The sequence below is a fragment of the Halichoerus grypus genome, chromosome 2 (assembly GCF_964656455.1).
Source record: "Halichoerus grypus chromosome 2, mHalGry1.hap1.1, whole genome shotgun sequence".
Taxonomy (NCBI): domain Eukaryota; kingdom Metazoa; phylum Chordata; class Mammalia; order Carnivora; family Phocidae; genus Halichoerus; species Halichoerus grypus.
The window spans coordinates 163,169,564-163,197,227 of record NC_135713.1 but is presented as its reverse complement, the minus strand read 5'-3'; the positions used below and the strand labels follow the sequence as shown (position 1 = coordinate 163,197,227).

The 27,664-nt window shown below is 39.8% G+C and overlaps 1 long non-coding RNA gene across 1 annotated transcript in view; it reads left to right on the top strand.

The window, feature by feature from the left end:
- The window catches only part of LOC144381004 (uncharacterized), a 136,050-nt gene extending 110,389 nt beyond the window's left edge, over positions 1-25,661 (top strand). The window contains exon 4 of the long non-coding RNA XR_013445400.1: positions 25,575-25,661. This is a non-coding gene — a long non-coding RNA (uncharacterized LOC144381004). The remainder of the gene's footprint in view (positions 1-25,574) is intronic.
- Positions 25,662-27,664: the final 2,003 nt, after the last annotated feature.

Here is a 27,664-nt window from a genome sequence, read left to right as displayed (position 1 = left end):
TGCTTTTAAATTTCCACAATTTTGTGACATTTCCAGTTTTCTTTATGTGATTGATTACTACTTTTATCTCATTGTGATCAAGAAAGATAGTTTCTATATTTATTTATTTATTTATTTTATTATGTTATGTTAGTCAGCATACAATACATAATTAGTTTTTTTAATTATTATGTTATGTTAATCACCATACATTACATCATTAGTTTTTGATGTATGTTCCATGATTCATTGTTTGCATATAACACCTAGTGCTCCATGCAGAACGTGCCCTCTTTAATACCCATCACCAGGCTAACCCATCCCCCCATGCCCCTCCCCTCTAGAACCCTCAGTTTGTTTCTCAGAGTCCATAGTCTCTCATGGTTTGTCTCCGCCTCTGATTTCCCCCCCTTCATTTTTTCCTTCCTGCTATCTTCTTTTTTTTTTTTTTATTAACATCTAATGTATTATTTGTTTCAGAAGTACAGGTCTGTGATTCAACAGTCTTGCACAATTCACAGCGCTCACCATAGCACATACGCTTCCCAGTGTCTATCACCCAGCCATCCCATCCCTCCCACCCCACCCCCCACTCCAGCAACCCTCAGTTTGTTTCCTGAGATTAAGAATTCCTCATATCAGTGAGGTCATATGATACATGTCTTTCTCTGATTGACTTATTTCGCTCAGTATAACACCCTCCAGTTCCATCCACGTCGTTGCACATGGCAAGATCTCATTCCTTTTGATGGCCGCATAATATTCCATTGTGTATATATACCACATCTTCTTTATCCATTCATCTGTCGATGGACATCTTGGCTCTTTCCACAGTTTGGCTATTGTGGACATGGCTGCTATAAACATTGGGGTGCACATACCCCTTTGGATCCCTACATTTGTATGTTTAGGGTAAATACCCAGTAGTGCAATTGCTGGGTCATATGGTAGCTCTATTTTCAACTTTTTCAGGAACCTCCATACTGTTTTCCAGAGTGGCTGCACCAGCTTTATATGCCATTTTCTTTTTTTTTTCTTTTTTTTTTAAATTTTTTTATTGTTATGTTAATCCCCATACATTACATCATTAGTTTTAGATATAGTGTTCCATGATTCATTGTTTGTGCATAACACCCAGTGCTCCATGCAGAACGTGCCCTCCTCAATACCCATCACCAGGCTAACCCATCCTCCCACCCCCCTCCCCTCTAGAACCCTCAGTTTGTTTTTCAGAGTCCATCATCTCTCATGGATCTTCTCCCCCTCCGATTTCCCCCCCTTCATTCTTCCCCTCCTGCTACATTCTTCTTCTTTTTTTCTTTCTTAACATATATTGCATTATTTGTTTCAGAGGTACAGATCTGAGATTCAACAGTCTTGCACAATTCACAGCGCTTACCAGAGCACATACCCTCCCCAGTGTCCATCACCCAGTCACCCCATCCCTCCCACCCCACCCCCCACCCCAGCAACTCTCAGTTTGTTTCCTGAGATTAAGAATTCCTCATATCAGTGAGGTCATATGATACATGTCTTTCTCTCTTTGACTTATTTCGCTCAGCATAATACCCTCCAGTTCCATCCACGTCGTTGCAAATGTTATATGCCATTTTCTTGACATTATCCACACTTTCCTTAAATTCTTTGATCATTTTTGAGATCATTGTTTTAAAGTCTTTTTCTAGGGAGGGGGGAAAGATGGCGGAGGAGTAGGGGACCCTATTTCAACTGGTCCCCGGAATTGAGCTGGATATCTACCAGACCACTCTGAGCACCCACGAAACCAGCCTGAGATGTAAGAAGATTTGGATCTCTACAAACAGAATATCGCAGGCAGTTGGTTTTGAGGTACGAAGCGGAGAGCCGTGATTCTGTGGGCAGATATTGGAGGATAAACAGAGGCGGGAGGGTGCCCTGGACGTGGGGATCCTACACCACCGGTGAGTGACAGCCTCGCTGCTGATGGGGCACAGACTCGCAGACTGGTAGCGTCGGGAAAGAACATTAGGGCAGCCCCCGGGGTGGAAAACCAGACTGGAGGGGTCGTGCGCACGTGAACCGCAGGCCCCCCGGACAGAAACCGGAGCGATGGTCGCGCGCACGCGAACTGCAGCCTCCAAGACGGAAACCTGGTGCGCCGGGGTTGCCCCGGTGAACTGCAACCCCCGGGAGTGGAAACCCCAAGCGGCGGAGTCACTTGTGGGCGAATTGGGAGCGGCTGGCGGTTTTAGAAGCACAAAGGGCAGAGACGGCCCCGACCTGGAGGCAGGACTGGGAGCGCTGCGGAGGGGCGCACAGCCCAGGACGCTGCAGTTTATAGCAGCACAGACAGAAACGGAGACAGTGTGGCCTGGAGAGCTCACTGAAGAACAGACTGAGGTCTCTCTGCTCTGAGGCAGAGGGTTGGAAACAGTCTCTTCTGCTCTGACTCGTGGAAGAGATGTGGAAAGCCGCCAGGGAAAGGCGCCAGAGAACAAAAGCCCCAAAGACTGATTCCCACTGAGCCCATCCCTCGCCGCAGGGGCGCAGGGCAACTCCGCCCAAACAGGGTTGCCTGAGTAACAGCGCGGCAGGCCCCTCCCGCAGAAGACAGGCTGGGAAAACAAGAGGCCAGCAACCCTAAGGTCCCAAGAAAACAGGTGCATCTTGCTTGGGTTCTGGTCAATAATTTCGACCCTATACATTCCCTCAAACACCCATCAACAGAATGACTAGGAGGAGGAGCCCCCAAAACAGAAAAGACTCAGAGATTATGACTTATGCTGCAGATTTACAAATGGATGCAGATATAACCAAGATGTCAGAGAGGGAATTCAGGCTAGCAATTGTGAAGACAATGGCTAGAATGGAGAAATCAATTAATGGCAACATAGAGTCTCTAAGGGCAGAAATAAAAGATGAATTGGCAGAACTTAAAAATGCTATCAATGAGATCCAATCCAATCTAGATAATCTAACAGCTAGGGTAACTGAGACAGAAGAGAGAATAAGCGATCTGGAAGACAGTATAATAGATAAAAAGGGAAAAGAGGAGGCCAGGGAAAAACAACTCAGAATCCATGAAAATAGAATCAGAGAAATAAGTGACACCATGAGGCGTTCCAGTGTCAGAATAATTGGAATCCCGGAGGGAGTGGAGAGAGAGAGAGGGCTAGGAGATGTATTTGAGCAAATCGTAGCTGAGAACTTCCCTAATCTGGGGAATGAAACAAACATTCGAGTCCTAGAGGCAGAGAGGACCCCTCCTAAGATCAAGGAAAACAGGCCAACACCCCGGCATGTAATAGTAAAACTTGCAAAACTTAAAACCAAGGAAACCTTCTTAAGGGCAGTTAGGGGGAAGAGATTCCTTACATACAGAGGGAGGAACATCAGAATAACGTCAGACCTATCCACAGAGACCTGGCAAGCCAGAAAGGCCTGGCAAGACATATTCAGGGTACTAAATGAGAAGAACATGCAGCCAAGAATACTTTATCCGGCAAGGCTTTCATTTAGAATGGATGGAGAGATGCAGAGCTTCCATGACCAGCAGAAGTTGAAAGAATATGTGACCACTAAGCCGGCCCTGCAAGAAATATTAAGGGGGGTTCTATAAAAGGCGAAAGACCCCAAGAGTGATCTACAACAGAAATTTACAGGGACAATCTATAAAAACAACATCTTCACAGGCAACATGATGACAATTAATTCATATCTTTCAATAATCACTCTCAACGTGAATGGCCTAAATGCTCCCATAAAACGGCACAGGGTTGCAGATTGGATAAAAAGACAGGACCCATCCATATGCTGTCTACAAGAGACTCATTTTGAACCTAAAGATACATCCAGACTGAAAGTGAAGGGATGGAGATCTATTTTCCATGCCAGCGGACCTCAAAAGGAAGCTGGGGTAGCAATTCTTATATCAGACAAATTAGATTTTAAGCTAAAGTCAGTAATAAGAGACACAGAAGGACACTATATCATTCTTAAAGGGTCTATCCAACAGGAAGATCTAACAATTGTAAATATCTATGCCCCCAACATGGGAGCAGCCATATACATAAGCCAACTGTTAACCAAAATAAAGAGTCATATTGATAACAATACGTTGATTGTAGGAGACCTCAATACTCCACTCTCAGCAATGGACAGATCATCTAAGCAGAAAATCAACAAGGAAACAAGAGCTTTGAATGATACATTAGACCAGATGGACCTCATAGATATTTACAGAACATTCCACCCTAAAACAACAGAACACTCATTCTTCTCGAGCGCACATGGAACTTTCTCCAGAATAGACCACATACTGGGTCACAAATCAGGTCTCAACCGATACCAAAAGATTGAGATTATTCCCTGCATATTCTCAGACCACAATGCTCTAAAACTGGAACTCAATCACAAAAAAAAATTGGCAGAAATTCAAACACTTGGAAGCTAAAGACCACTCTGCTCAAGAATGTTTGGGTCAACCAGGAAATCAAAGAAGAACTTAAACAATTCATGGAAATCAATGAGAACGAAAACACATTGGTCCAAAACCTATGGGATACTGCAAAGGCGGTCCTAAGGGGGAAATACATAGCCATTCAAGCCTCACTCAAAAAAATAGAAAAATCCCGAATTCACCAACTAACTCTACACCTTAAAGAACTAGAGAAAAAGCAACAAACGACGCCTAAGCCACACATTAGAAGAGAAATAATTAAAATTAGAGCAGAAATCAATGAATTAGAAACCAGAAACACAGTAGATCAGATCAACGAAACTAGAAGTTGGTTCTTTGAAAGAATTAATAAGATTGATAAACCACTGGCCAGACTTATCCAAAAGAAGAGAGAAAGGACCCAAATTAATGAAATTATGAATGAAAGGGGAGAGATCACGACTAACACCAAGGAAATAGAAACAATTATTAGAAATTATTATCAACAACTATATGTCAATAAACTGAGCAATCTGGATGAAATGGAGGCCTTCCTGGAAACCTATAAGCTGCCAAGACTGAAACAGGAAGAAATTGACAACCTGAATAGGCCAATAACCAGTAACGAGATTGAAGCAGTGATCAAAAACCTCTCAAAAAACAAGAGTCCAGGGCCTGATGGATTCCCTGGGGAATCCTACCAAACATTCAAAGAAGAAATAATACCTATTCTACTGAAGCTGTTTCAAAAAATAGAAAGAGAAGGAAAACTTCCAAACTCATTCTATGAGGCCAGCATTACCTTAATCCCCAAACCAGGCAAAGACCCCATCAAAAAGGAGAATTTCAGACCGATATCCCTGATGAATATGGATTCCAAAATCCTCAACAAAATCCTAGCTAATAGGATCCAACAATACATTAAAAGGATCATCCACCACGACCAAGTGGGATTTATCCCCAGGATGCAAGGGTGGTTCAACATTCGCAAATCAATCAATGTGATAGAACACATTAATAAGAGGAGGGAGAAGAACCATATGGTCCTCTCAATTGATGCAGAAAAAGCATTTGACAAAATACAACATCCTTTCCTGATTAAAACTCTCCAGAGTATAGGGATAGAGGGAACATTCCTCAAGCTCATAAAATCCATCTATGAAAAACCCACAGCGAATATCATCCTCAATGGGGAAAAGCTGAGAGCCTTTCCCTTAAGATCAGGAACACGTCAAGGGTGCCCACTCTCACCACTGTTGTTCAACATAGTACTAGAAGTCCTAGCAACAGCAATCAGACAACAAAAAGAAATAAAAGGTATTCAAATTGGCAAAGAAGTCAAACTCTCTCTTTTCGCAGATGACATGATACTTTATGTGGAAAACCCAAAAGATTCCACCCCCAAATTACTAGAACTCATCCAGCAATTCAGTAATGTGGCAGGATACAAAATCAATGCACAGAAATCAGTTGCTTTCTTATACACTAACAATGCAACTGTAGAAAGAGAAATTAAAGAAACGATTCCATTTACAATAGCACCAAAAACCATAAGATACCTTGGAATAAACTCAACCAAAGAGGTAAAGGATCTATACTCTAGGAACTACAAAACACTCATGAAAGAAATTGAAGAAGACACAAAAAGATGGAAAAATATTCCATGCTCATGGATCAGAAGAATAAACATTGTTAAAATGTCTATGCTACCCATATGATCCACCAATTGCACTCCTGGGTATCTACCCCAAAGATACAAAAGTAGGGACCTGAAAGGGTACGTGCACCCCGATGTTTATAGCAGCAATGTCCACAATAGCCAAACTGTGGAAAGAGCCAAGATGTCCATCAACAGATGAATGGATAAAGAAGATGTGGTATATATACACAATGGAATATTATGCGGCCATCAAAAGGAATGAAATCTTGCCATTTGCAACGACGTGGATGGAACTGGAGGGTATTATGCTGAGCGAAATAAGTCAAACAGAGAAAGACATGTATCATATGACCTCACTGATATGAGGAATTCTTAATCTCAGGAAACAAACTGAGGGTTGCTGGAGTGGGGGGTGGGGTGGGAGGGATGGGGTGACTGGGTGATGGACACTGGGGAGGGTATGTGTTCTGGTAAGCGCTGTGAATTGTGCAAGACTGTTGAATCTCAGATCTGTACCTCTGAAACAAATAATGCAATATATGTTAAGAAGAAAAAAAGAAGAAGAAGAATGTAGCAGGAGGGGAAGAATGAAGGGGGGGAAATCAGAGGGGGAGAAGAACCATGAGAGACGATGGACTCTGAACAACAAACTGAGGGTTCTAGAGGGGAGGGGGTTGGGAGGATGGGTTAGCCTGGTGATGGGGATTGAGGAGGGCACGTTCTGCATGGAGCACTGGGTGTTATGCACAAACAATGAATCATGGAACACTATATCTAAAACTAATGATGTAATGTATGGGGATTAACATAACAATACAAAAATTAAAAATAAAAAAAAAATTAAAAAAAAATGTCTATGCTACCCAGAGCAATCTATACCTTCAATGCCATCCCAATCAAAATTCCAATGACATTTTTCAAAGGCTGGAACAAACAATCCTAAAATTTGTATGGAATCAGAAAAGACCCTGAATCGCCAAGGAGATGTTGAAAAAGAAAAACAAAGCTGGGGGCATCACGTTGCCCGATTTCAAGCTATATTACAAAGCAGTGATCACCAAGACAGCATGGTACTGGCACAAAAACAGACATACAGACCAATGGAACAGAATAGAGAACCCAGATATGGACCCTCAACTCTATGGTCAAATAATCTTTGACAAAGCAGGAAAAAACATGCAATGGAAAAAAGACAGTCTCTTCAATAAATGGTGCTGGGAAAATTGGACAGCCACATGCAGAAGAATGAAACTCAACCATTCTCTAACACCATTCACAAAGATAAACTCAAAGTGGATGAAAAACCTCAATGTGAGACAGGAATCCATCAAAATCCTAGAGGAGAACATAGGCAGTAACCTCTTTGACATCGGCCACAGCAACTTCTTTCAAGATACATCTCCAAAAGCTAGTGAAACAAAAGCAGAAATGAACTTTTGGGACTTCATCAAGATAAAAAGCTTCTGCACAGCAAAGGAAACAGTCAACAAAACAAAGAGGCAACCCACAGAATGGGAGAAGATATTTGCAAATGACACTACAGATAAAGGGCTGGTATCCAAAATCTATAAAGAACTTCTCAAACTCAGCACCCAAAAAACAAATAATCAAGTCAAAAAGTGGGCAGAAGAGATGAACAGACACTTCTCTGAAGAAGACATACAAATGGCTAACAGACACATGAAAAAATGTTCATCATCATTAGCCATCAGGGAAATCCAAATCAAAACCACACTGAGATACCACCTTACACCAGTTAGAATGGCAAAAATGGACAGGGAAAGAAACAACAAATGTTGGAGAGGTTGTGGAGAAAGGGGAACCCTCTTGCACTGTTGGTGGGAATGCAAGTTGGTACAGCCACTTTGGAAAACAGTGTGGAGGTTCCTCAAAAATTTAAAAATAGAGCTACCCTATGACCCAGCAATTGCACTACTGGGTATTTACCCCAAAGACACAGATGTAGTGAAAAGAAGGGCCATATGCACCCCAATGTTCATAGCAGCAATGTCCACAATAGCCAAACTGTGGAAAGAGCCGATGCCCTTCAACACATGAATGGATAAAGATGTGGTCCATATATACAATGGAATATTACTCAGCCATCAGAAAAGATGAATACCCAACTTTTACATCAACATGGATGGGACTGGAGGAGATTATGCTAAGTGAAATAAGTCAAGCAGAGAAAGTCAATTATCATATGGTTTCACTTATTTGTGGAACATAAGGAATAACATGGAGGACATTAGGAGAAGGAAGGGAAAAATGGGCAGGGGGAATTGGAGGGAGAGATGAACCATGAGAGACTATGGACCTGGGAAACAAACAGGGTTTTAGAGGGGACGGGGGTGGGGGGATTGGTTAGCCCGGTAATGGGTATTAAGGAGGGCACGTACTGCATGGAGCACTGGGTGTTATACGAAAACAATGGATCGTGGATCACTACATCAAAAACTAATGCTGTATTGTATGGTGACTAACATAACATAATAAAATTAAAAACTACAAAAAAAAAAAGTCTTTTTGTAATATATCTGCCATGTCTTTTACAGAGACAGCTTCTGTTCAATTTTTTTTTTCTTTTGAATGACCTATGCTTTTCTGTTTCTTACATGCTTTTTGATTTTTTTTGTTTTACATTGGGCATTTGAATCTAGTAATGTAGAACTTTATAAATTGGATTGTTCCCCTTCTCCAGGGTTTGCTGCCTTTTGTAGTTGTTTTTGTTTACTGTTTTTATTTTTTGGTTTTTAAGGCTGTCTCCTCACTAAGGATCAGTCTGAGATATAAACAATGTTTTCTTATGTTTTCTCTGAACCTTCCCTTCAACATGCACAGTCATTTTCTAATTTCTTCTGTATATACAGCAGTTTTTGAGTGTCCTAGTCTTTAGTGTCTGCCTCCTGAAAGGGTAAAACCAAAAACTGAAGGGGAGAAAAAAAGGGTGCCAGCTCTTTAAAATCCCCTGTAAGTCACATCAGATGGGAAGGGTCTAGCAACAATGGGGGGATATACTAACAATGGCTACCTGTTTCTTTGTCTGCACCTCTGTGATCAGAAGCCACAATCAGCTGTCAGAGCACAGATCCCCAGTATCTTGAGGACAGGGTCTTTTTTTCTATGCTGTCTTCCACAAGCTGTGTGCAAACTGCTCCAGGAATGCATGCACAACTCTTTGTCATGCACATATTGTTGGAGGTAAGGGATAGGTAGCTGCTAAGAGCTAAGATCTGAGATTGACTATAATTTATTATCCAAATCTTCTCCTGGAATTTGCAGCCTTCAACAGACTGCAGAGTTACAAAATAGTTACATCAGACAGATTCTGCCAGAGCACTTTTTGTTTACCTGAGGAGTCAAATTCCTGGTGCATCCTACTCCACCATCTTCCTTAACACAAGCCTTTTCTTTTTAAGATTTTTTAAAATTTATTTTTTGAGAGAGAGAGACAGAGAGAGCACAAGCAGTGGGAGGAGCAGGGGGAAAGGGAGTAGGACTCAGTGGGGAGCCCTATGTGGGGCTCAATCTCAGGACCCCGAGATTGTGACCTGAGCCGAAATCAGATGCTTAACCGACTGAGCCACCCAGGTGGGCCCCCTCACACAGGTTTTTAAAAACATCTTTCATTGAATATTATATTGTATACATTTTCCTGTGTTACTAAATGTTCTTCCAACATGATTATATTGATGCATGGTTTTCTCTTCCTTCTGTCAATGCAGACATCCCCTTCCCATTCCCTATTGTACTCTCTAGCCACTCTGAGCCACTCTCAGTGCCCTGAAGATACCCTGCTTTCTCTTGCTTCAGCTCAGATGTAACATGAGATTTAAGCCACCCCAACTAACAAAACTGAACTAAATACATCTTCAAATGACTCCTGTGGCATTCTATTTGTACTTTATACAAGAGATTATAAATATATATTGAATTATTAGTCTGTCTCTACTACCCTTTGAAGCAAGAAAGATAATGGTGAAAAAGTTAGAAAATAGACTTCTATTGAAGAAAAACTACAATGAATAAATAAATAAATAAATAAATAAATAAATAAATAAATAAATAAGATAATCTTAACATGTAAAGAGTGCCATGAGGTTAACCAGCATGACAATATTATAGAGAGTAACTGGGCTTCTTCAAATAGAGAAGTTAAGATAAAACTCTTTGAGGAGAAGATATTTGAGCTGAGACTTAAAATTGAGACTTTCAGTAATTTTGTTGAAATTGCATTGTATTTATTTTTGATTTGTGGAGGGATAGAATGTTTATGAAATAAATTTTTCCCAGCTAAGAACTTGGTATGTCTTTACATTTTCATATCTTGATTGATTTTCATGAATAAAAACTTAATTTTTTTTATATTGGTTTTATGCTTTACTTGTTGCATGTATTCTTAAGTATTTTATAGTTTTGTTTTTGTTGCTGTTGCTGCTTGGCTTTTCTACTTCTACTTCTAGCTTGTTGCTAGAATGAAGAAAATCCATTTTTACTTATATCTCTTGTATCAAGCCTTCTTTTTTTTTTTAAGATTTTATTTATTTATTTGACAGAGAGAGACACAGCGAGAGAGGGAACACAAGCAGGGGGAGTGGGAGAGGGAGAAGCAGGCTTCCCACAGAGCAGGGAGCCCGATGCAGGGCTTGATCCCAGGACCCTGGGATCATGACCTGAGCCGAAGGCAGACGCTTAAGGACTGAGCCACTCAGGCGCCCCTCAAGCCTTCTTTTTATAAATAATCTTTGTTTCCCCAGATACTTACAGCATTCCTGGCACTTAGTTCACAGTAATATTGGTTGAATGAATGAATGTCTTACTATAAGTACTGGTAATGGGATCTGTTCTTCCTCATGGCAGAGCTTCTCTATGGGGGGTTTAGAAAGAAGGTTTGCACTCACCCAGGAGGTGAGAAGGAGGAATCAAGATTGATGTGGTTGGTGGAGGACATGATGTGAGGTTTTGGAGTTTGAGAAAAGAGGGCTTTAGTCTTTTTTTTTCTTCCAAGTTTCTATATAAATTCAAGTTAGTTAACATATAGTGTAGTATTGTTTTCAGGAATAGAATTTAGTGGTTCATTAGTTACATATAACATGCAATGCTCATCACAAAAGTGCCCTCCTTAATGCCCATCACCCAGTTACCCCATCCCCCCACCCACCTCTCTTCCAGCAACCCTCAGTTTGTTTTTATGGTTAAGAGTCTCTTATGGTTTGCCTCTGTTTTTATCTTATTTTATTTTTCTTTTCCATCCCCTATGTTCATCTGTTTTGTTTCTTAAATTTCACATATGAGTGAAATCATATGGGATTTGTCTTTCTCTGCTTGACTTATTTCACTTAGCATCATCCCCTCCAGTTCCATCCATGTCGATGCAAATGGTGGGTATTCATCCTTTCTGATGGCTGAGTAATATTTGTATATATGCACCACATCTTCTTTATCCATTCATCTGTTGAAGGGCATCTCGACTCCTTCCACAGTTTGGCTATTGTGGACATTGCTGCTATGAACATTGGGGTGCATGTGGCCCTTCTTTTCACTACATCTGTATCTTTGGGATAAATACCTAGTAGTGCAATTGCTGGGTCCTAGGGTAGCCCTATTTTTAACATCTTGAGGAAACTCCATACCATACCAGCTTGCATTCCCACCAACAGTGTGAGAGGGTTACCCTTTCTCCACATCCTTGTCTGTTTCCTGAGTTGTTCATTTTAGCCATTCTGACAGGTGTAAGGTGATATCTCATTGTGGTTTTGATTTGTATTTTCCTTAAGATGAGTGATGTTGAGCATTTTTCCATGTGTCTCTTATAGCCATTTGTATGTCTTCTTTGGAAAAGTGTCTGTTCATGTCTTCTGCCCATTTCTTAACTGGATTATTTATTTTTTGTGTATTCAGTTTGAGAAGTTCTTTATAGATTTTGGATACTAGCCTTTTATTTGATATGTCATTTGCAAATATCTTCTCCCATTCTGTCTGTTGCCTTTTAGTTTTGCTGATTGTTTCCTTCTCTGTGCAGAAACATTTTATCTCGATGAGGTCCCAATAGTTCATTTTTGCTTTTGTTTTCCTTGCCTCTGGAGATGTGTCTAGTAGGAAGTTGCTGTGGCCAAGGCCAAATAGGTTGCTGCCTGTGTTCTCTAGGATTTTGATGTTTTCCTGTCTCACACTTAGGTTTTTCATCCATTTTGAATTTGTTTTTTTGTATGATGTAAGAAAGTGGTCCAGTTTCATTCTTCTCCATGTCACTGTCCAGTTTTTCCAACACCATTTGTTGAAGAGACTGTTTTTTTTTTTCCATTGGATATTCTTTCCTGCTTTGTTGAAGATTAGTTGACCATATAGCTGTGGCTCCATTTCTGGGTTCTTCATTCTGTTCCATTGATCTACGTGTCTATTATTGTGCCAGTACCATATTGTCTTGATGATGACAGCTTTGTAATACAGCTTGAAGTCTGGGATTGTGATGCCTCCCACTTTGGTTTTCTTTTTCAACATTCCTTTGGCTATTTGGGGTCTTTTCTGGTTCCATACAAATTTTAGCATTGTTTGTTCTAGCTCTTTGAAAAATGCTGGTGTTATTTTGACTGGGATTACATCCAATGTATGTATAGACATTTGGGAATATAGACATTTTAGCAATGTTTGTTTTCCCAAGAGGGCTTTAGTCTTGATTCTACCCCTAAAAGCCTGCCTAGTGTGAACCAAGTAAGCTATTTTTCTTGATTTCTTTGAATATGAATTTCCTCATTCTTAAATGGATATACTCATGTAACTTCATAGGGCAATGTGAAGAATATATAAAATAATACAGGCTAAGAACTTTAGAAAGTGTCCGAGAGTAAGCTCTTAAATATGTTGATTAATATTTAAATCATTTGATAAACATTTATCTTGGAAATTTTAAAATTCCTGTATATGAAAATGTATGGGTCTTTTATCTTTTAGTAGCATGTGCAGAATTCTGAGAACCATTTAGATTTTCAAATGCAAGATTCTTTCCATTTTAGCAAAATTTGCATTAGGCTCTTATATTTTGCTATGTTCTGTTAGGGTTTCTAAAATTCATGGATTGGCTCTTGGGTCTCTATTTCCTGTAAGTACCATTTCTTTCCCCATTATTTTTGTCACTGTATCTTTCCTCTGAATGTTTTGAGAACCTTAAGTTTGTACTCTACAAAACATATGATATTTTTTTGGAGTCTCCATATTAATGCTATGTAGATTTTTTTCAAAAAAAAATTTTTTTATATCTTATTTTATTTAAATTCAATTAGTTAAAATATAGTGTATCATTAGTCTCAGAGGTAGAGTTTTGTGTTTCATCAGTTGCATATAACACCCAGTGCTCATTACATCAAGAGCACTCTTTAAGGCCCATCATACAGTTTCCCCATCCCCCCACCCACCTCCCCTCCAGCAACACTCATTTTATTTCCTATAGTTAAGAATCTCCTATGGTTTGTCTCCTTTGATGAGGGAACAGAAGGCAAGCTGAGGACAAAGCAGAAGCTGACACCCCACAACCCCCCCCCCCCATGGGGTATATATGACATTCCTCATGCACTTCTGGGTGCCCTAAAGGAAAAAGAAATAGTTAACTTATATAGATCACAATCCTGCAAGACATGAGTCTCCCTCAGTTTACAAAAGCCTTAGCAATTTACAAGAACAAAGCATTTCTATCAATGGTCTAGCTTCCAGAAGGGAATGTAAATACAATTAAATGTCCTTATAATCTGCAGCCCATTGACAGATACCTGAAGCGGGCAAAGTGTAATGTTCCTTCAGGAAGCTCCCAACTATCTTCATGTTAATGCCTTGCTAGAGGGAAAACAACCTTAACTTGACAATGACAAGGCCTCTGATATCCTGTGAGTCTTCTTTAACATATGAAAATCCTTTTGAAACCTCCCTTTTCCTTACCTCTCCCAACCCCATCGTATATAATCAGCCACCCCTCACAATCCCGGGGCAGTAGGTCTTTCTGCCCACAGGTCCTGTCCTTGTGCTTTAATAAACCACCATTTTGCACCAAAGACATCTCAAGAATTCTTTCTTGGTCATCGGCTTCAGACCTCACTCCACTGAACCTCACCTATATTCCAAAACCACATCATCCCTCACTGATTTCATCTTATTTTATTTTTTCAAAAATTTTATTTTGTAAAATACACAAAACATAAAATTTACCATCATAACCATTTTAAGTGAACATTGCAGTGGTATTAAATACATTTATTATACTGTGCAACCATCACCACCATCCATTTGTAATTGTCTTGTAAAACTGAATCTCCATATTATTTTTCGAATTCACACTTTTGTGCTGAAATATTTTCAAGTACATCATGACAGCACATCCCAAAATATCAGCATACATCTCTAAAAAATCCACTTCCACATGCCCCAAATAGCATTTTCACAACCTAATTAGTAATAATTCCTTGTTATTATCTACAACTAGTCCATATTCAAATTTCTCTACTTATTTTCAAAGTCCATTTCAGCTAGTTTGTCTAAATAGGAATCCGACCAGTTTACATGGAAACTAGTTGTTATGAGTCAGGTTTTTCTCTCTCTAATAATTCATTTTTTCACATTAGTGAGTGACCAAAAAGATGGCCTGGTCTCCTCTTTCTCAAAGTGATATTCACTGATAGCAGCATCAGCATCACCTGGAGCTTGTTAGAAATGCAGACTCTTCAGGCCCCACCCCAGACCCACTGAATGCAAATTTGCATTGACTTGTGTGTCCATGGTGACTCATATGCACCTAAAAGCTTAGAAGGCACTGTTGTAGAATGTCCCATCTTTACAATTTAGCTGATTTTTCTTTCTTGGAGCTAGTATGCTCCTACATTCCTATGACTGGATATTATTGCTAGCAGTTTGATTACATTTAAGTGAAATATTTTGGCTAAACTACATCACATTATAATGTGTGCCATGATTGATTGCTGGTAAGATTCACCACTGGATTTGTGAAATGATAACCAATCCATCAATTGTAAAGATCACATCTGCCTTGTGACCAGGAAGGAATCTTTGCAGTGTTAATTTGGCACCATACAAATATTCAGTTTTCTATCAACCATTCTTTGAATGGTTTATTTTATTTTATTTTATTATTTATTTTATTTTTTTATTATGTTATGTTAGTCACCATACAGTACATCATTAATTTTTGATGTAGTGTTCCATGATTCATTGTTTGCATATAACACCCAGTATTCCGTGCAATATGTGCCCTCCTTAATACCCATCACCGGGCTGACCCATCCTTCCACCCCCCTCCCCTCTAAAACCCTCAGTTTGTTTCTCGGAGTCCATAGTCTCTCATGGTTTGTCTCCCCCTCTGATTACCCCCTTCATTTTCCCCTTCCTACTCCTAATGTCCTCCGTGCTATTCCTTATGATACACAAATAAGTGAAACCATATGATAATTGACTTTCTCTGCTTCACTTATTTCCCTTAGCATAATCTTCTCCAGTTCTGTCCATGTTGATGCAAATATTGGGTATTCATCCTTTCTGATGGCTGAGTAATATTCCATTGTATATATGGACCACATATTCTTTATCCATTCATCTGTTGAAGGGCATCTCAGCCCCTTCCACAGTTTGGCTATTGTGGACATTGCTGCTATGAACATTGGGGTGCATGTGGCCCTTTTTTTACTACATCTGTATCTTTGGGATAAATACCTAGTAGTGCAATCACTGGGTCCTAGGGTAACTCTATTTTTAACATCTTGAGGAACCTCCATACTGTTTTCCAGAGTGGCTGCACAAGCTTGCATTCCTACCAACAGTGTAAGAGGGTTCCCCTTTCTCCACAACCTCTCCAACATTTGTTGTTTCTTGCCTTGTCAATTTTTGCCATTCTACCTGATGTAAGGTGGTATCTCAATGTGGTTTTGTTTTGAATTTCCCTGATGGCTAATGGTGTTGAGCACTTTTTCAGGTGTCTGTTAGCCATTCATGTCTTCTTTGGAGAAGTTTCTGTTCATGTCTTCTGCCCAGTTTTTTCTTGATTATTTGTTTTTGGGGTGTTGAGTTTGAGAAGTTCTTTATAGATCTTGGATATCAGCCCTTTATCTGTAATGTCATTTGCAAATACCTTCTCCCATTCCATGGGTTGCCTCATTGTTTTATTGAATGTTTCCTTTGCTGTGCAGACACTTTTTATCTTGACGAAGTCCCAAGAGTTCATTTTTGCTTGTGTTTCCCTTGCCTTTGAAGATGTGTCTTGAAAGAAGTTGCTTTGGCCGATGTCAAAGAGGTTACTGCCTATGTTCTCCTCTAGGATTTTGATGGATTCCTGTCTCACATTGAGGTCTTTCATCCATTTTGACTTTATCTTTGTGTATGGTGTAAGCAAATGGTTTCATTCTTCTGTATATAGCTGTCCAATTTTCCCAGCATCATTTATTGAAGAGACTGTCTTTTTTCCATTGGGTATTTTTTCCTGCTTTGTCGAAGATGAGTTTGACCATAGAGTTGAGGGTCCATATCTGGGCTCTCTATTCTGTTCCATTGGTCTATGTGTCTGTTTTTGTGCCAATACCATGCTGTCTTGGTGATCACTGCTTTGTAATATAGCTTGAAATCAGGCAACGTGATGCCTCCAGCTTTGTTTTTCTTTTTCAACATCTCCTTGGCGATTCAGGGTCTTTTCTGGTTCCATACATATTTTAGGATTGTTTGTTCCAGCACTTTGAAAAATGTCATTGCTATTTTGATCGGGATGGCATTGAAGGTATAGATTGCTCTGGGTAGCATAGACATTTTAACAATGTTTATTCTTCCAATCCATGAACATGGAATGTTTTTCCATCTTTTTGTTTCTTCTTCAATTTCTTTCATAAGTGTACTGTAGTTTCTAGAGTATAGATCCTTCACCTCTTTGGTTAGGTTTATTCCGAGGTATCTTATGGTTTTTGGTGCTATTGTAAATGGAATAGATTCCCTAATTTCTCTTTCTACAGTTACATTGTTAGTGTATAGGAAAGCAACTGATTTCTGTGCATTGATTTTGTATCCTGCCACATTACTGAATTGCTGTGTGAGTTCTAACAATTTAGGGGTGGAGTCTTTTGGGTTTTCCACATAAAGTATCATATCATCTGTAAAGAGAGTTTGACTCCTTCTTTGCCAATATGAATGCCTTTTATTTCTTTTTGTTGTCTGATTGCTGAGGCTAGGACTTCTAGTACTACGTTGAACAATAGTGGTGAGAGTAGGCATCCTTGTAGTGTTCCTGATCTTAAGGGAAAGGCTCTCAGCTTTTCCCCATTGAGAATGATATTCGCTGTGGGCTTTTCATAGACAGTTTTTATGAAATTGAGGAATGTTCCCTCTATCCCTACACTTTGAAGAGTTTTAATCAGGAAAGGATGCTGTATTTTGTCAAATGATTTTTCTGCATAAATTGAGAGGACTATGTGGTTCTTCTCCCTCCTCTTATTAATGTGTTCTATCCATTGATTGATTTGTGAATGTTGAATGACCCTTGCATCCCAGGGATAAATCCCACCTGGTCGTGATGTATAATCCTTTTAATGTACTGTTGGATCCTATTTGCTAGGATGTTGTTGAGAATTTTGGCATCCATATTCATCAAGGATATTGGTCTGAAATTCTCCTTTTTGATGGGGTCTTTGCCTGGTTTTAGGATCAAGGAATGCTGACCTCATAGAATGAGTCTGGAAGTTTTCCTTCTGTTTCTATTTTTTGAAATGGCTTCAGGAGAATAGGTATTATTTCTTCTTTGAATGTTTGGTAGAATTCCTCAGGGAAGCCATCAGGTCCTGGACTCTTGTTTTTTGGGAGGTTTTTGATCACTGCTTCAATCTCGTTACTGGTTATTGGTCTATTCAGGTTGTCAATTTCTTCCAGGTTGCTTAATTTATTGGCATATAATTGTTGATAATAATTTCTTTTTATTTTTTTAAAGATTTTATTTATTTATTTGACAGAGAGAGACACAGCGAGAGAGGGAACACAAGCAGGGGGAGTGGCAGGCAGAAAGAGAAGCAGGCTTCCTGCAGAGCAGGGAGCCTGATGTGGGGCTCGATCCCAGGACTCTGGGACCATGACCTGAGCCGAAGGCAGACGCTTAACGGCTGAGCCACCCAGGCGCCCCAGTTGTTGATAATAATTTCTGATAATTGTTTCTATTTCCTTGGTGTTAGTTGTGATCTCTACCCTTTCATTCATAATTTTATTAATTTGGGTCCTTTCTCTTTTCTTTTGGATAAGTCTGGCCAGTGGTTTATCGATCTTATTAATTCTTTCAAAGAATCAGCTTCTAGTTTCGTTGATCTGCTCTACTGTATTTATTGTTTCTAATTCATTGATCTCTGCTCTAATCTTAATTATTTCTCTTCTTGTGCATGGCTTAGGCTTCATTTGTTGATTTTTCTCAGTCCTTTAAGGTGTAAAGTTAGTTGGTGAATTTGGGATTTTTCTATATTTTTTTGAGTGAGACTTGGATGACTATGTATTTCCCCCTTAGGACTGCCTTTGCAGTATCCCATAGGTTTTGGACCAATGTGTTTTTGTTCTCATTGGTTTCCATGAATTGTCTAAGTTCTTCTTTGATTTCCTGGCTGACCCAAACATTCTTAAGCAGGATGGTCTTTAGCTTCCAAGTGTTTGAATTTCTTCCAAATTTTTTCTTGTGATTGAGTTTCAGTTTCAAAGCATTGTGGTCTGAGAATATGCAGGGAATAATCTCAATCTTTTGGTATCAGTTGAGACCTGATTTGTGACCCAGTATGTGGTCTATTCTGGAGAAAGTTCCATGTGCACTTGAGAAGAATCAGTATTCTGTTGTTTTAAGGTGGAATGTTCTGTATATATCTATGAGGTCCATCTGGTCCAGTGTGTCATTCAAAGCTCTTGTTTCTTTGCTGATTTTCTGCTTAGATGATCTGTCTAATGCTGAGAGTGGAGTGTTGAGGTCTCCTACTATTAATGTATTATTATCAATATGTCTCTTTATTTTGGTTAACAGTTGGCTTATGTGGATGGCTGCTCCCATGTTGGGGACATAGATATTTACAGTTGTTAGATCCTCTTGTTGGATAGACCCTTTAAGAATGATATAGTGTCCTTCTGTATCTCTAACTACAGTCTTTAGCTTAAAATCTAATTTGTCTGTTATGAGAATTGCTACCCCACCTTTCTTTTGAGGTCCGTTGGCATGAAAAATTGTTCTCCATTCCTTCACTTTTAGTCTGGTTGTATCTTTAGGTTCAAAATGAGTCTCTTGTAGACAGCATATGGATGGGTCCTGTCTTTTCATCCAATCTGCAACCCTGTGCCATTTCATGGGAGCATTTAGGCCATTCACATTGAGAGTGATTATTGAGAGATATGATTTTATTGTCATCATGTTGCCTGTAAAGTCCTTGTTTTTATAGATTGTCTCTGTAAATTTCTGTTCTATATCACTCTTGGGGTCTTTCTCCTTTTATAGGACCCCCCTTAGTATTTCTTGCAGAGCCAACTTAGTAGTTGCATATTCTTTCAGTTTCTGCCTGTCCTGAAAGCTCTGATTTTCTCCATCTGTTCTGAATGCAAACCTTGCCAGATAAAGTATTCTTGGCTGCATGTTCTTCTCATTTAGTATGCTGAATATGTCTTGCCAGCCCTTTCTGGCTTGCCAGGTCTCTGTGGACAGGTCTGACGTTATTCTGATGTTCCTCCCTCTGTATGTAAGGAATCTCCTCCCCCAAATGCCCTTAAGATGGTTTCCTTCATTCTAAGATTTGCGAGCCAGGGTGTTGGTCTGTTCTCCTTGATATTGGGAGGGGTCCTCTCTGCCTCTAGGACTCGAATGTTTGTTTCATTCCCCAGATTAGGGAAGTTCTCAGCTATGATTTGTTCAAATACATCTTCTAATCCTCTCTCTCCCACCCCTCGGGGATCCCAATAATTCTGACATTGGAAAGTTTCATGGCATTGTTTATTTCTCTAATTCTGTTTTCATGGATTTTAAGGTGTTTGTTCCAGGCCTCTACCTGTTCCTTCATTTCTATTAGTTTGTCTTCTAGGTCACTAATTTTCTTCTGCCTCGTTTACCCTAGCTGTTAGAGTATCTAGCTTAGATTGAATCTCATTTATAGCATTTTTAAGTTCTGCCTGATTAGCTCTCAATTCTGCCCTTAGAGAATCTATGTTGCTGTTAATGGTTTTCTCCAGCCTAGCTATTGTCTTCATAACTGATACCCTAAAATCTATTTCTGACATCTTGCTTATATCCATATCTATTAGGTCTGCATGAGAGGCCATTATCTCTGGTTCTTTTCTTTGTAAGGAGTTTGTCCTCCTCGTCATTCTGTTGAGGGGTGATTGAGGGAATATACAGAGTCAAAAATATCAACCACAATCCAAACAAGATGCACCCTGGGAAAGTTTAGAGTGATTGGAAGCCACCACCAAGAAAACCCAGCCAAAATGCAACCCAAGAATAAGATTTATAAAGTTAGGGAAAAAAGGGGGGGTAAAGAGGGAGCTATAATCTCTAAGTGTGGGCAAGGTAGGGTGTTTCAGTTCTTCCTGAGTATATTTTATTCTCTTTGTTAGAGAACACTACTTCCCAGAGTTACACGTAAATTAAAACTGGTATATATATAAAGGTAGTATTGAATAGGGAAAAAAAGGACTACGTTGAAGCTTATATCTATATATATAGAAAAAAAGAGAAAAAAGTATATGTGTGAAACAGTAGAAGTTAAAAAGTTTCTATGGAATATGTTGTATTAAGCATCTAGTTGAAATACTAAGTAGGTAAAAAGAAAAATCAGAGAAGAAACATGAGAAAGAATTAAAAGTTGTATCTAAGAAATACACAGGCTGTGAGGCAACACCAGGAGTTCAGTATACTCTTTTCCCCAGTTTTGGGGTTTTACAGTTTTATGGGGACCCTCGGGTTGTCGTCCTCTTGTTCTTCCAGCTTGTCTTCTGGGGGAGGGGCCTGCCAAGTTGTTTTTCAGGCACCCCTGCTTCCGTGGGATCTGTGGAAATTGGTTTTTGGGGCTTTTGTTCTCTGGCAGCTTTCCACGCCTTTTTGGAGGGTCAGAGCAAAGGAAAATGTCCACACCCAGACCTCCACCCCAGAGGAGAGAAGCCACAGTCTGCTTCTCTCTGAACGCTCCAGAACACAGTCTCCCCCTCTATGAGCACTGCTGAAAACTGCAGGTTCCTGCAGGCGGTGTGCACCTCCAGGGATCCTCTCAGCGGTGGACCCAGGTCCCTGCGCGTCTCTGCTTTGCCTCCAAAACCGCAAGTGATCCCGGTCTAGGCAGGTGCGGGCAGCAGTGGCCACAGTGGCGGCGGCAGTGACAGTCAGCCCCCCAGGTCTGCAGGCACAGTTCCGCACAAGTGGCTGCCCCAGTCCCTGCGTTTGCACGCTAAGCTCCTGGATTCTGTTCGAGCACTGTTAATGGGGCCTGTCCCACCACCACCACTCTGCAAGCTATCGCTGGTCCCCAAGTGCAGGACGCTTTTGCACTGTCCAGTGGGTAGCTTCAGGTGGGCCCTTCCCCCTTCTGTTTATCCTCTGTTATCTGTCTGCACAATCACAACTCCTTCCTCTGTACCTCTCCACTGAAGATCCTCTGCCCCCATAGAGAACCAGACATATAATCTTACATCTCAGGCTGATTTCGTGAGTGTTCAGACTGGCTTGGTAGATATCCAGCTAAATTCAGGGGACCGGTTGAAACGGAGTCCCCCACTCCTCCCATTGAATGGCTTTAACACTGTTTGATATTTTTTAACCCCTGCCTGAGTTGATGCTTTAATTTGGATTTTAGAGTGTTCCTTGTATAGGTCTTGACTGATGGGGTTTTGGAATGTAGGTGAGGTTTGGTGGGGTGAAGTCTGGAGCCAACAACCAAGAAAGAATTCTTGAGACGTCTTTGGTGCAAAATGGTGGTTTATTAAAGCACAAGGACAGGACCTGTGGGCAGAAAGAACTACTGCCCCCGGGTTGTGAGTTGTGGCTGATTATATACGATGGGGTTGGGGGAGGTAAGGAAAAGGGAGGTTTCAAAAGAATTTTCATATGGTAAAGAAGACTCACAGGATACCAGAGGCCTTGTCATTGTCAAGTTAAGGTTGTTTTTCCCTCTAGCAAGGCATTAACATGAAGATAGTTGGGAGCTTCCTGGAGGAACATTGCACTTTGCCTGCTTCAAGTATCTGTCAATGGGCTGCAGATTATAAGGACATTTAATTGTATTTACATTCCCTTCTGGAAGCTAGACCATTGATAGAAATGCCTTGTTTTTGTAAATTGCTAAGGCTTTTGTAAACTGAGGGAGACTCATGTCTTGCAGGATTGTGATCTATATAAGTTAACTATTTCTTTTTCCTTTAGGGCACCCAGAAGTGCATGAGGAATGTCACATATATCCCATGGGGTGGGGGTGGGTGGTGTTGTGGGGTGTCAGCTTCTGCTTTGTCCTCAGCTTCCCTCATCACTGACCACTCATTTTTATTCATTGTACCTATTTTGTCTTTAGTTATGGTTGGTTGTTATTGTAAATCTGTTGTTTTCTTTTATCACATCTTCTGATTAGTTTTGTTTGTTTATATGAATATTCTTTATGTGTGTCTATTTGTTCTATATTATTTATTCTTCTGAATTGTTCTATTGCTTTGCAGTTGAGTTTTTTGGGTTCACCAGAACTATTTTCATCTGTAGAGATAATTGTATCTCTTCCTTTCTAATTTTTATGGCTCCAATTGCATTAGGTATATCTCCAATACAATTTTATTTACTTACTTATTTTTACTTTATTTTTTTATTTTTATTTTTTTATTATGTTCAGTTAGCCTCTGTATAGTAGTACATCATTAGTTTTTGATGCGGTGTGCAACGATTCATTAGATGCATATAACACCCAGTGCTCATCACAACACGTGCCCTCCTTAGTACCCATCATCCTGTTACCCCATTCCCTCATGCCCCTCCCCTCTGAAGCCCTCAGTTTGTTTCCTGGGGTCCATAGTCTCTCATGGTTCGCCTCCCTCTCTTATTTCTCCTGCTTCAGATTTCCCTCCCTTCCCCTATGGTCCTCTATGCTATTGCTTCTGTTCCACCTATGTGTGAAACCATATGATAATTGTCTTTCTCTGCTTGACTTCACTTAGCATAATCCCCTCCAGTTCCAACCATGTTGATGCAAATGATGGGTATTCATTCTTTCTGATGGCTGAATAATATTCCATTGTTCTTCATCCATTCATCTGTTGAAGGGCAACTCAGCTTCTTCCAGTTTGGCTGTTGTGGACATTGCTGCTATGAACATTGGGATGCATGTTGCCCTTCTTTTCACTACATCTGTATCTTTGGGGATAAATACCCAGGAGTGCAATTGCTGGGTCCTAGGGTAGCTCTATTTTTAACATTTTGAGGAACCTCCATACTGTTTTCCAGAGTGGCTGTACCAGCTTGCATTCCTACCAAGAGTGTAAGAGGGTTACCCTTTCTCCACATCCTCGCCAACATTTGTTGTTTCCTGTTTTGTTAATTTTTGCCATTCTGACTCGTGTAAGGTGGTATCTCATTGTGGTTTTGATTTGTATTTCCCTCATGGCTAGTGATGTTGAGCACTTTTTCATGTGTCTGTTATAGCCATTTGTATGTCTTCTTTGGAGAAGTGTCTGTTCATGTCTTCTGCCCACTTTTTGACTGGGTTATTTGTTTTTTGAGTGTTGAGTTTGAGAAGTTCTTTATAGATCTTGGATATCAGCCCTTTATCTATAATGTCACTTGCAAATATCTTTTCCCATTCCGTGGGTTGCCTTGTTGTTTTGTTTAATGTTTCCTTTGCTGTGCAGAAGCTTTTTATCTTGATGAAGTCCCAAAAGTTCATTTTCACTTTTGTTTCCCTTGCCTTTGGAGATGTGTCTTGAAAGAAGTTGCTATGGCTGATGTCGAAGAAGTTACTGCCTATGTTCTCCTCTAGGATTTTGATGGATTCCTGTCTCACACTGTGGTCTTTCATCCACTTTGAATTTACCTTTTGTATGATGTAAGAGAGTAGTCCAGTTTCATTCTCCTATACATAGCTGTCCAATTTTCCCAGCACCACATCCTGAAGAGACTGTCTTTTTTCCATTGGATATTTTTTCCTGCTTTGTCAAAGATTAGTTGACCATCCAATAGAATTTTAAATAGGAATTTTAGCAATGAGTATCTTCATCTTACTCATCACTATAGTATAAATGCCTCCTTTCTCCCCATTATGAATTTAGCTTTTTTTTTTTTTTTTTTTTTTGAGAGGGAGAGAGGGTGAGGCAGAGAGAGAGAGAGAAAATCCCAAGCAGGCTCCGTGCCCAGTGCAGACCCTGATGCAGGGCTCAATCTCACTACCCCGAGATCATGACCTGAGTCAAAATCAAGAGTCAGACACTCAATTGACTGAGCCACCCAGGCAGCCCTAAAATTAGCTTTTTAATAGAGATATGTAATATTATATCATGTTATGGAAACATCAGTTGATTTCCCAATTGATTATTCTTAATGAGAAACGGGTTTTGAATATTGATCAATACTTGAAGCATTCCCATGGATGATACCATTATTTTTCTTAATATGTAATTTCCTAATTAACTTTTCCTAATATGTATTATTCCTTGCATTTCTGGAATAACCCCATCTTGTGAGGATATTGTTCTTTTAATGTTTTATTGGCCCCTTCTCATATTTTTTTTGAGAATTTGCATTAATATTTCCAAGTCAGATTGATCTGTGGTTTTAGTTTTGTGCAATATTTGTCAGGTTTTTAAATCAATATTCCACTTGCTTTAAAAATGATTTGAAAGGTTTTCTTTCCCTTCTATACCCTGACTGAGTGTCTTCAGAGGACACCCATCTTGCTATCTCTTTCCTTAGGATAGGGAAGGCATGATTTTAGGGTAGAAATACTTCCTTTGCTTTGCTTTTTACCCAAGCCCATGGCCCAATGCCACACCATTTAACAACGTCTGTGACCTCCTGGGAAACCAGAGGCATGAATGGAATGTGATAGCTGTGATTTATGTTACCATCACCTTTTCTTGTGAATTCTTTGGCATTTTTTGTAGTGGTGTTGGATACCGTTGGATAGATTGAATGACAGTGATGAGAATGGGAACTGAGACTAGAAAAATCACTTCTCTTTCCTGCTTTAAAGTCATGAAGGTTAAATGAGGTACTTCATGTGTAGGGCTTCACACATGGCCAGGCACATAAAATTGCTCAATAAATGGTAGGTAAAAAAATTCATGATCTTTATAATTAATGAAAAGTAATAATAAATATTGTTTTTAAATTACAAAGAATAATAAAGTTTGATAACTTCTATGTGAGTCCATGTTTCTCACCTGTGCCATATAGCTCAACTATTACCATGGCTGGAGTGTCTCCTCTGCTTGTCAAAAATCCCAGTTATGTCTCCTGCACACATCCTGATTTCCTTAGATATCTCTCATTATTTTATATCTTCCCTGTAGGCCAGCTGTTGAGTCAGGAGAACACTGGGTACCAGGAAAATTGGGCTCAAATCCTCATCTGCCTCTTTCTAATTGAAAGACATCAGGTAAGTCACATTACCTTTCAGAGATTTGATTTACTCCTCTGTAAAAGAAGGCTATTATTGTCTATGCTGCAGGACCATTTTGAGAATTTAAGGAGACAATCATATATGTGATATAGTTAAGGTACATATGCACGCATATTTTTTGATATTTAATGAACTGCTTACTTTTTCTGAAACTACATGGCATATGGAACTTCCTTTGTAGCACTCATCACTTTGTCCTTGTGATGGCTATTGTTTCATTTTTTCCAAAACAAATATTTGTGTGCCCGCTTAATAGTATAATAACAATGCACTGAATATACACTGCGCTATGGGCTTTGACAGCACACTGAGAGAGACACATAGCCTGACTTTCAGGGACATCAGTCAAGATTGTACAAGTTTCTTCCTTCTTCCACTAGAATCCATTATGGAGCCCTTTTTCAAAATTTAGACATTCTACAAGAGTCTCTTAGATGACTTCATCTATTTCCAAACTTTCCTTATATCAACTCCACTCTGATTCATGCTCTGTTAATTTTGCTGCAATGTTTCATATCTTCATTGTATAATTTATTAAATACTTCCACAAGAGTGTCCCACAGGACCTTTTAAAATCTTCCCCAAGTGGGGAATAATTACAAAAAAAAAATTATTCTCTTCTTCACTATTTCATTCCTTTGTTGTCATAAAAGTTTTCTACTTTTTTCTTTCTTTTTTTTTTAAATCGGAGACAAATAGGGGCATTTTATAAATTAAAAGTATTTTTTTTATTATGTTCAATTAGCCAACATAGAGTACATCATTAGTTTTTGATTTAGTGTTCAATGATTCATTAGTTGCATATAACACCCAGTGCTCATCACCACACATGCCCTCCTTCATATCAAGAGTTTAATTGGGCATCACAAACCAGTCTAGGAAGAGAAAGTGTCTTCACACTTTCCATCTTTTTTTCCTGTAGTTAGTTGCAGAATACATCCATGCATATAATTCTTTGCCTTAAATAATTTTTTTTCTTTAAAAAATTTTTTTTAATTTTTTTATTGTTATGTTAATCCCCATACATTACCTCATTAGTTTTAGATATAGTGTTCCATGATTCATTGTTTGTGCATAACACCCAGTGCTCCATGCAGAACATGCCCTGCTCAATACCCATCACCAGGCTAACCCATCCTCCCACCCCCCTCCCCTCTAGAACCCTCAGTTTGTTTTTCAGAGTCCATCGTCTCTCATGGTTCTTCTTCCCCTCCGATTTCCCCCCCTTCATTCTTCCCCTCCTGCTACATTCTTCTTCTTCTTTTCTTCGTTCTTAACATATATTGCATTATTTGTTTCAGAGGTACAGATCTGAGATTCAACAGTCTTGCACAATTCGCAGCGCTTACCAGAACACATACCCTCCCCAGTGTCCATCACCCAGTCACCCCATCCCTCCCACCCCACCCCCCACTCCAGCAACCCTCAGTTTGTTTCCTGAGATTAAGAATTCCTCATATCAGTGAGGTCATATGATACATGTCTTTCTCTGTTTGACTTATTTCGCTCAGCATAATACCCTCCAGTTCCATCCACGTCGTTGCAAATGGCAAGATCTCATTCCTTTCGATGGCTGCATAATATTCCATTGTATATATATACCACCTCTTCTTTATCCATTCATCTGATGATGGACATCTTGGCTCTTTCCACAGTTTGGCTATTGTGGATATTGCTGCTATAAACATCGGGGTGAACATACCCTTTCGGGTCCCTACTTTTGTATCTTTGGGGTAAATACCGAGGAGTGCAATTGCTGGATCATATGGTAGCTCTATTTTCAACTTTTTGAGGAACCTCCATACTGTTTTCCAGAGTGGCTGCACCAGCTTGCATTCCCACCAACAGTGTAGGAGGGTTCCCCTTTCTCCGCATCCCCGCCAACATCTGTCATTTCCTGACTTGGTAATTTTAGCCATTCTGACTGGTGTGAGGTGGTATCTCATTGAGGTTTTGATTTGGATTTCCCTGATGCCGAGT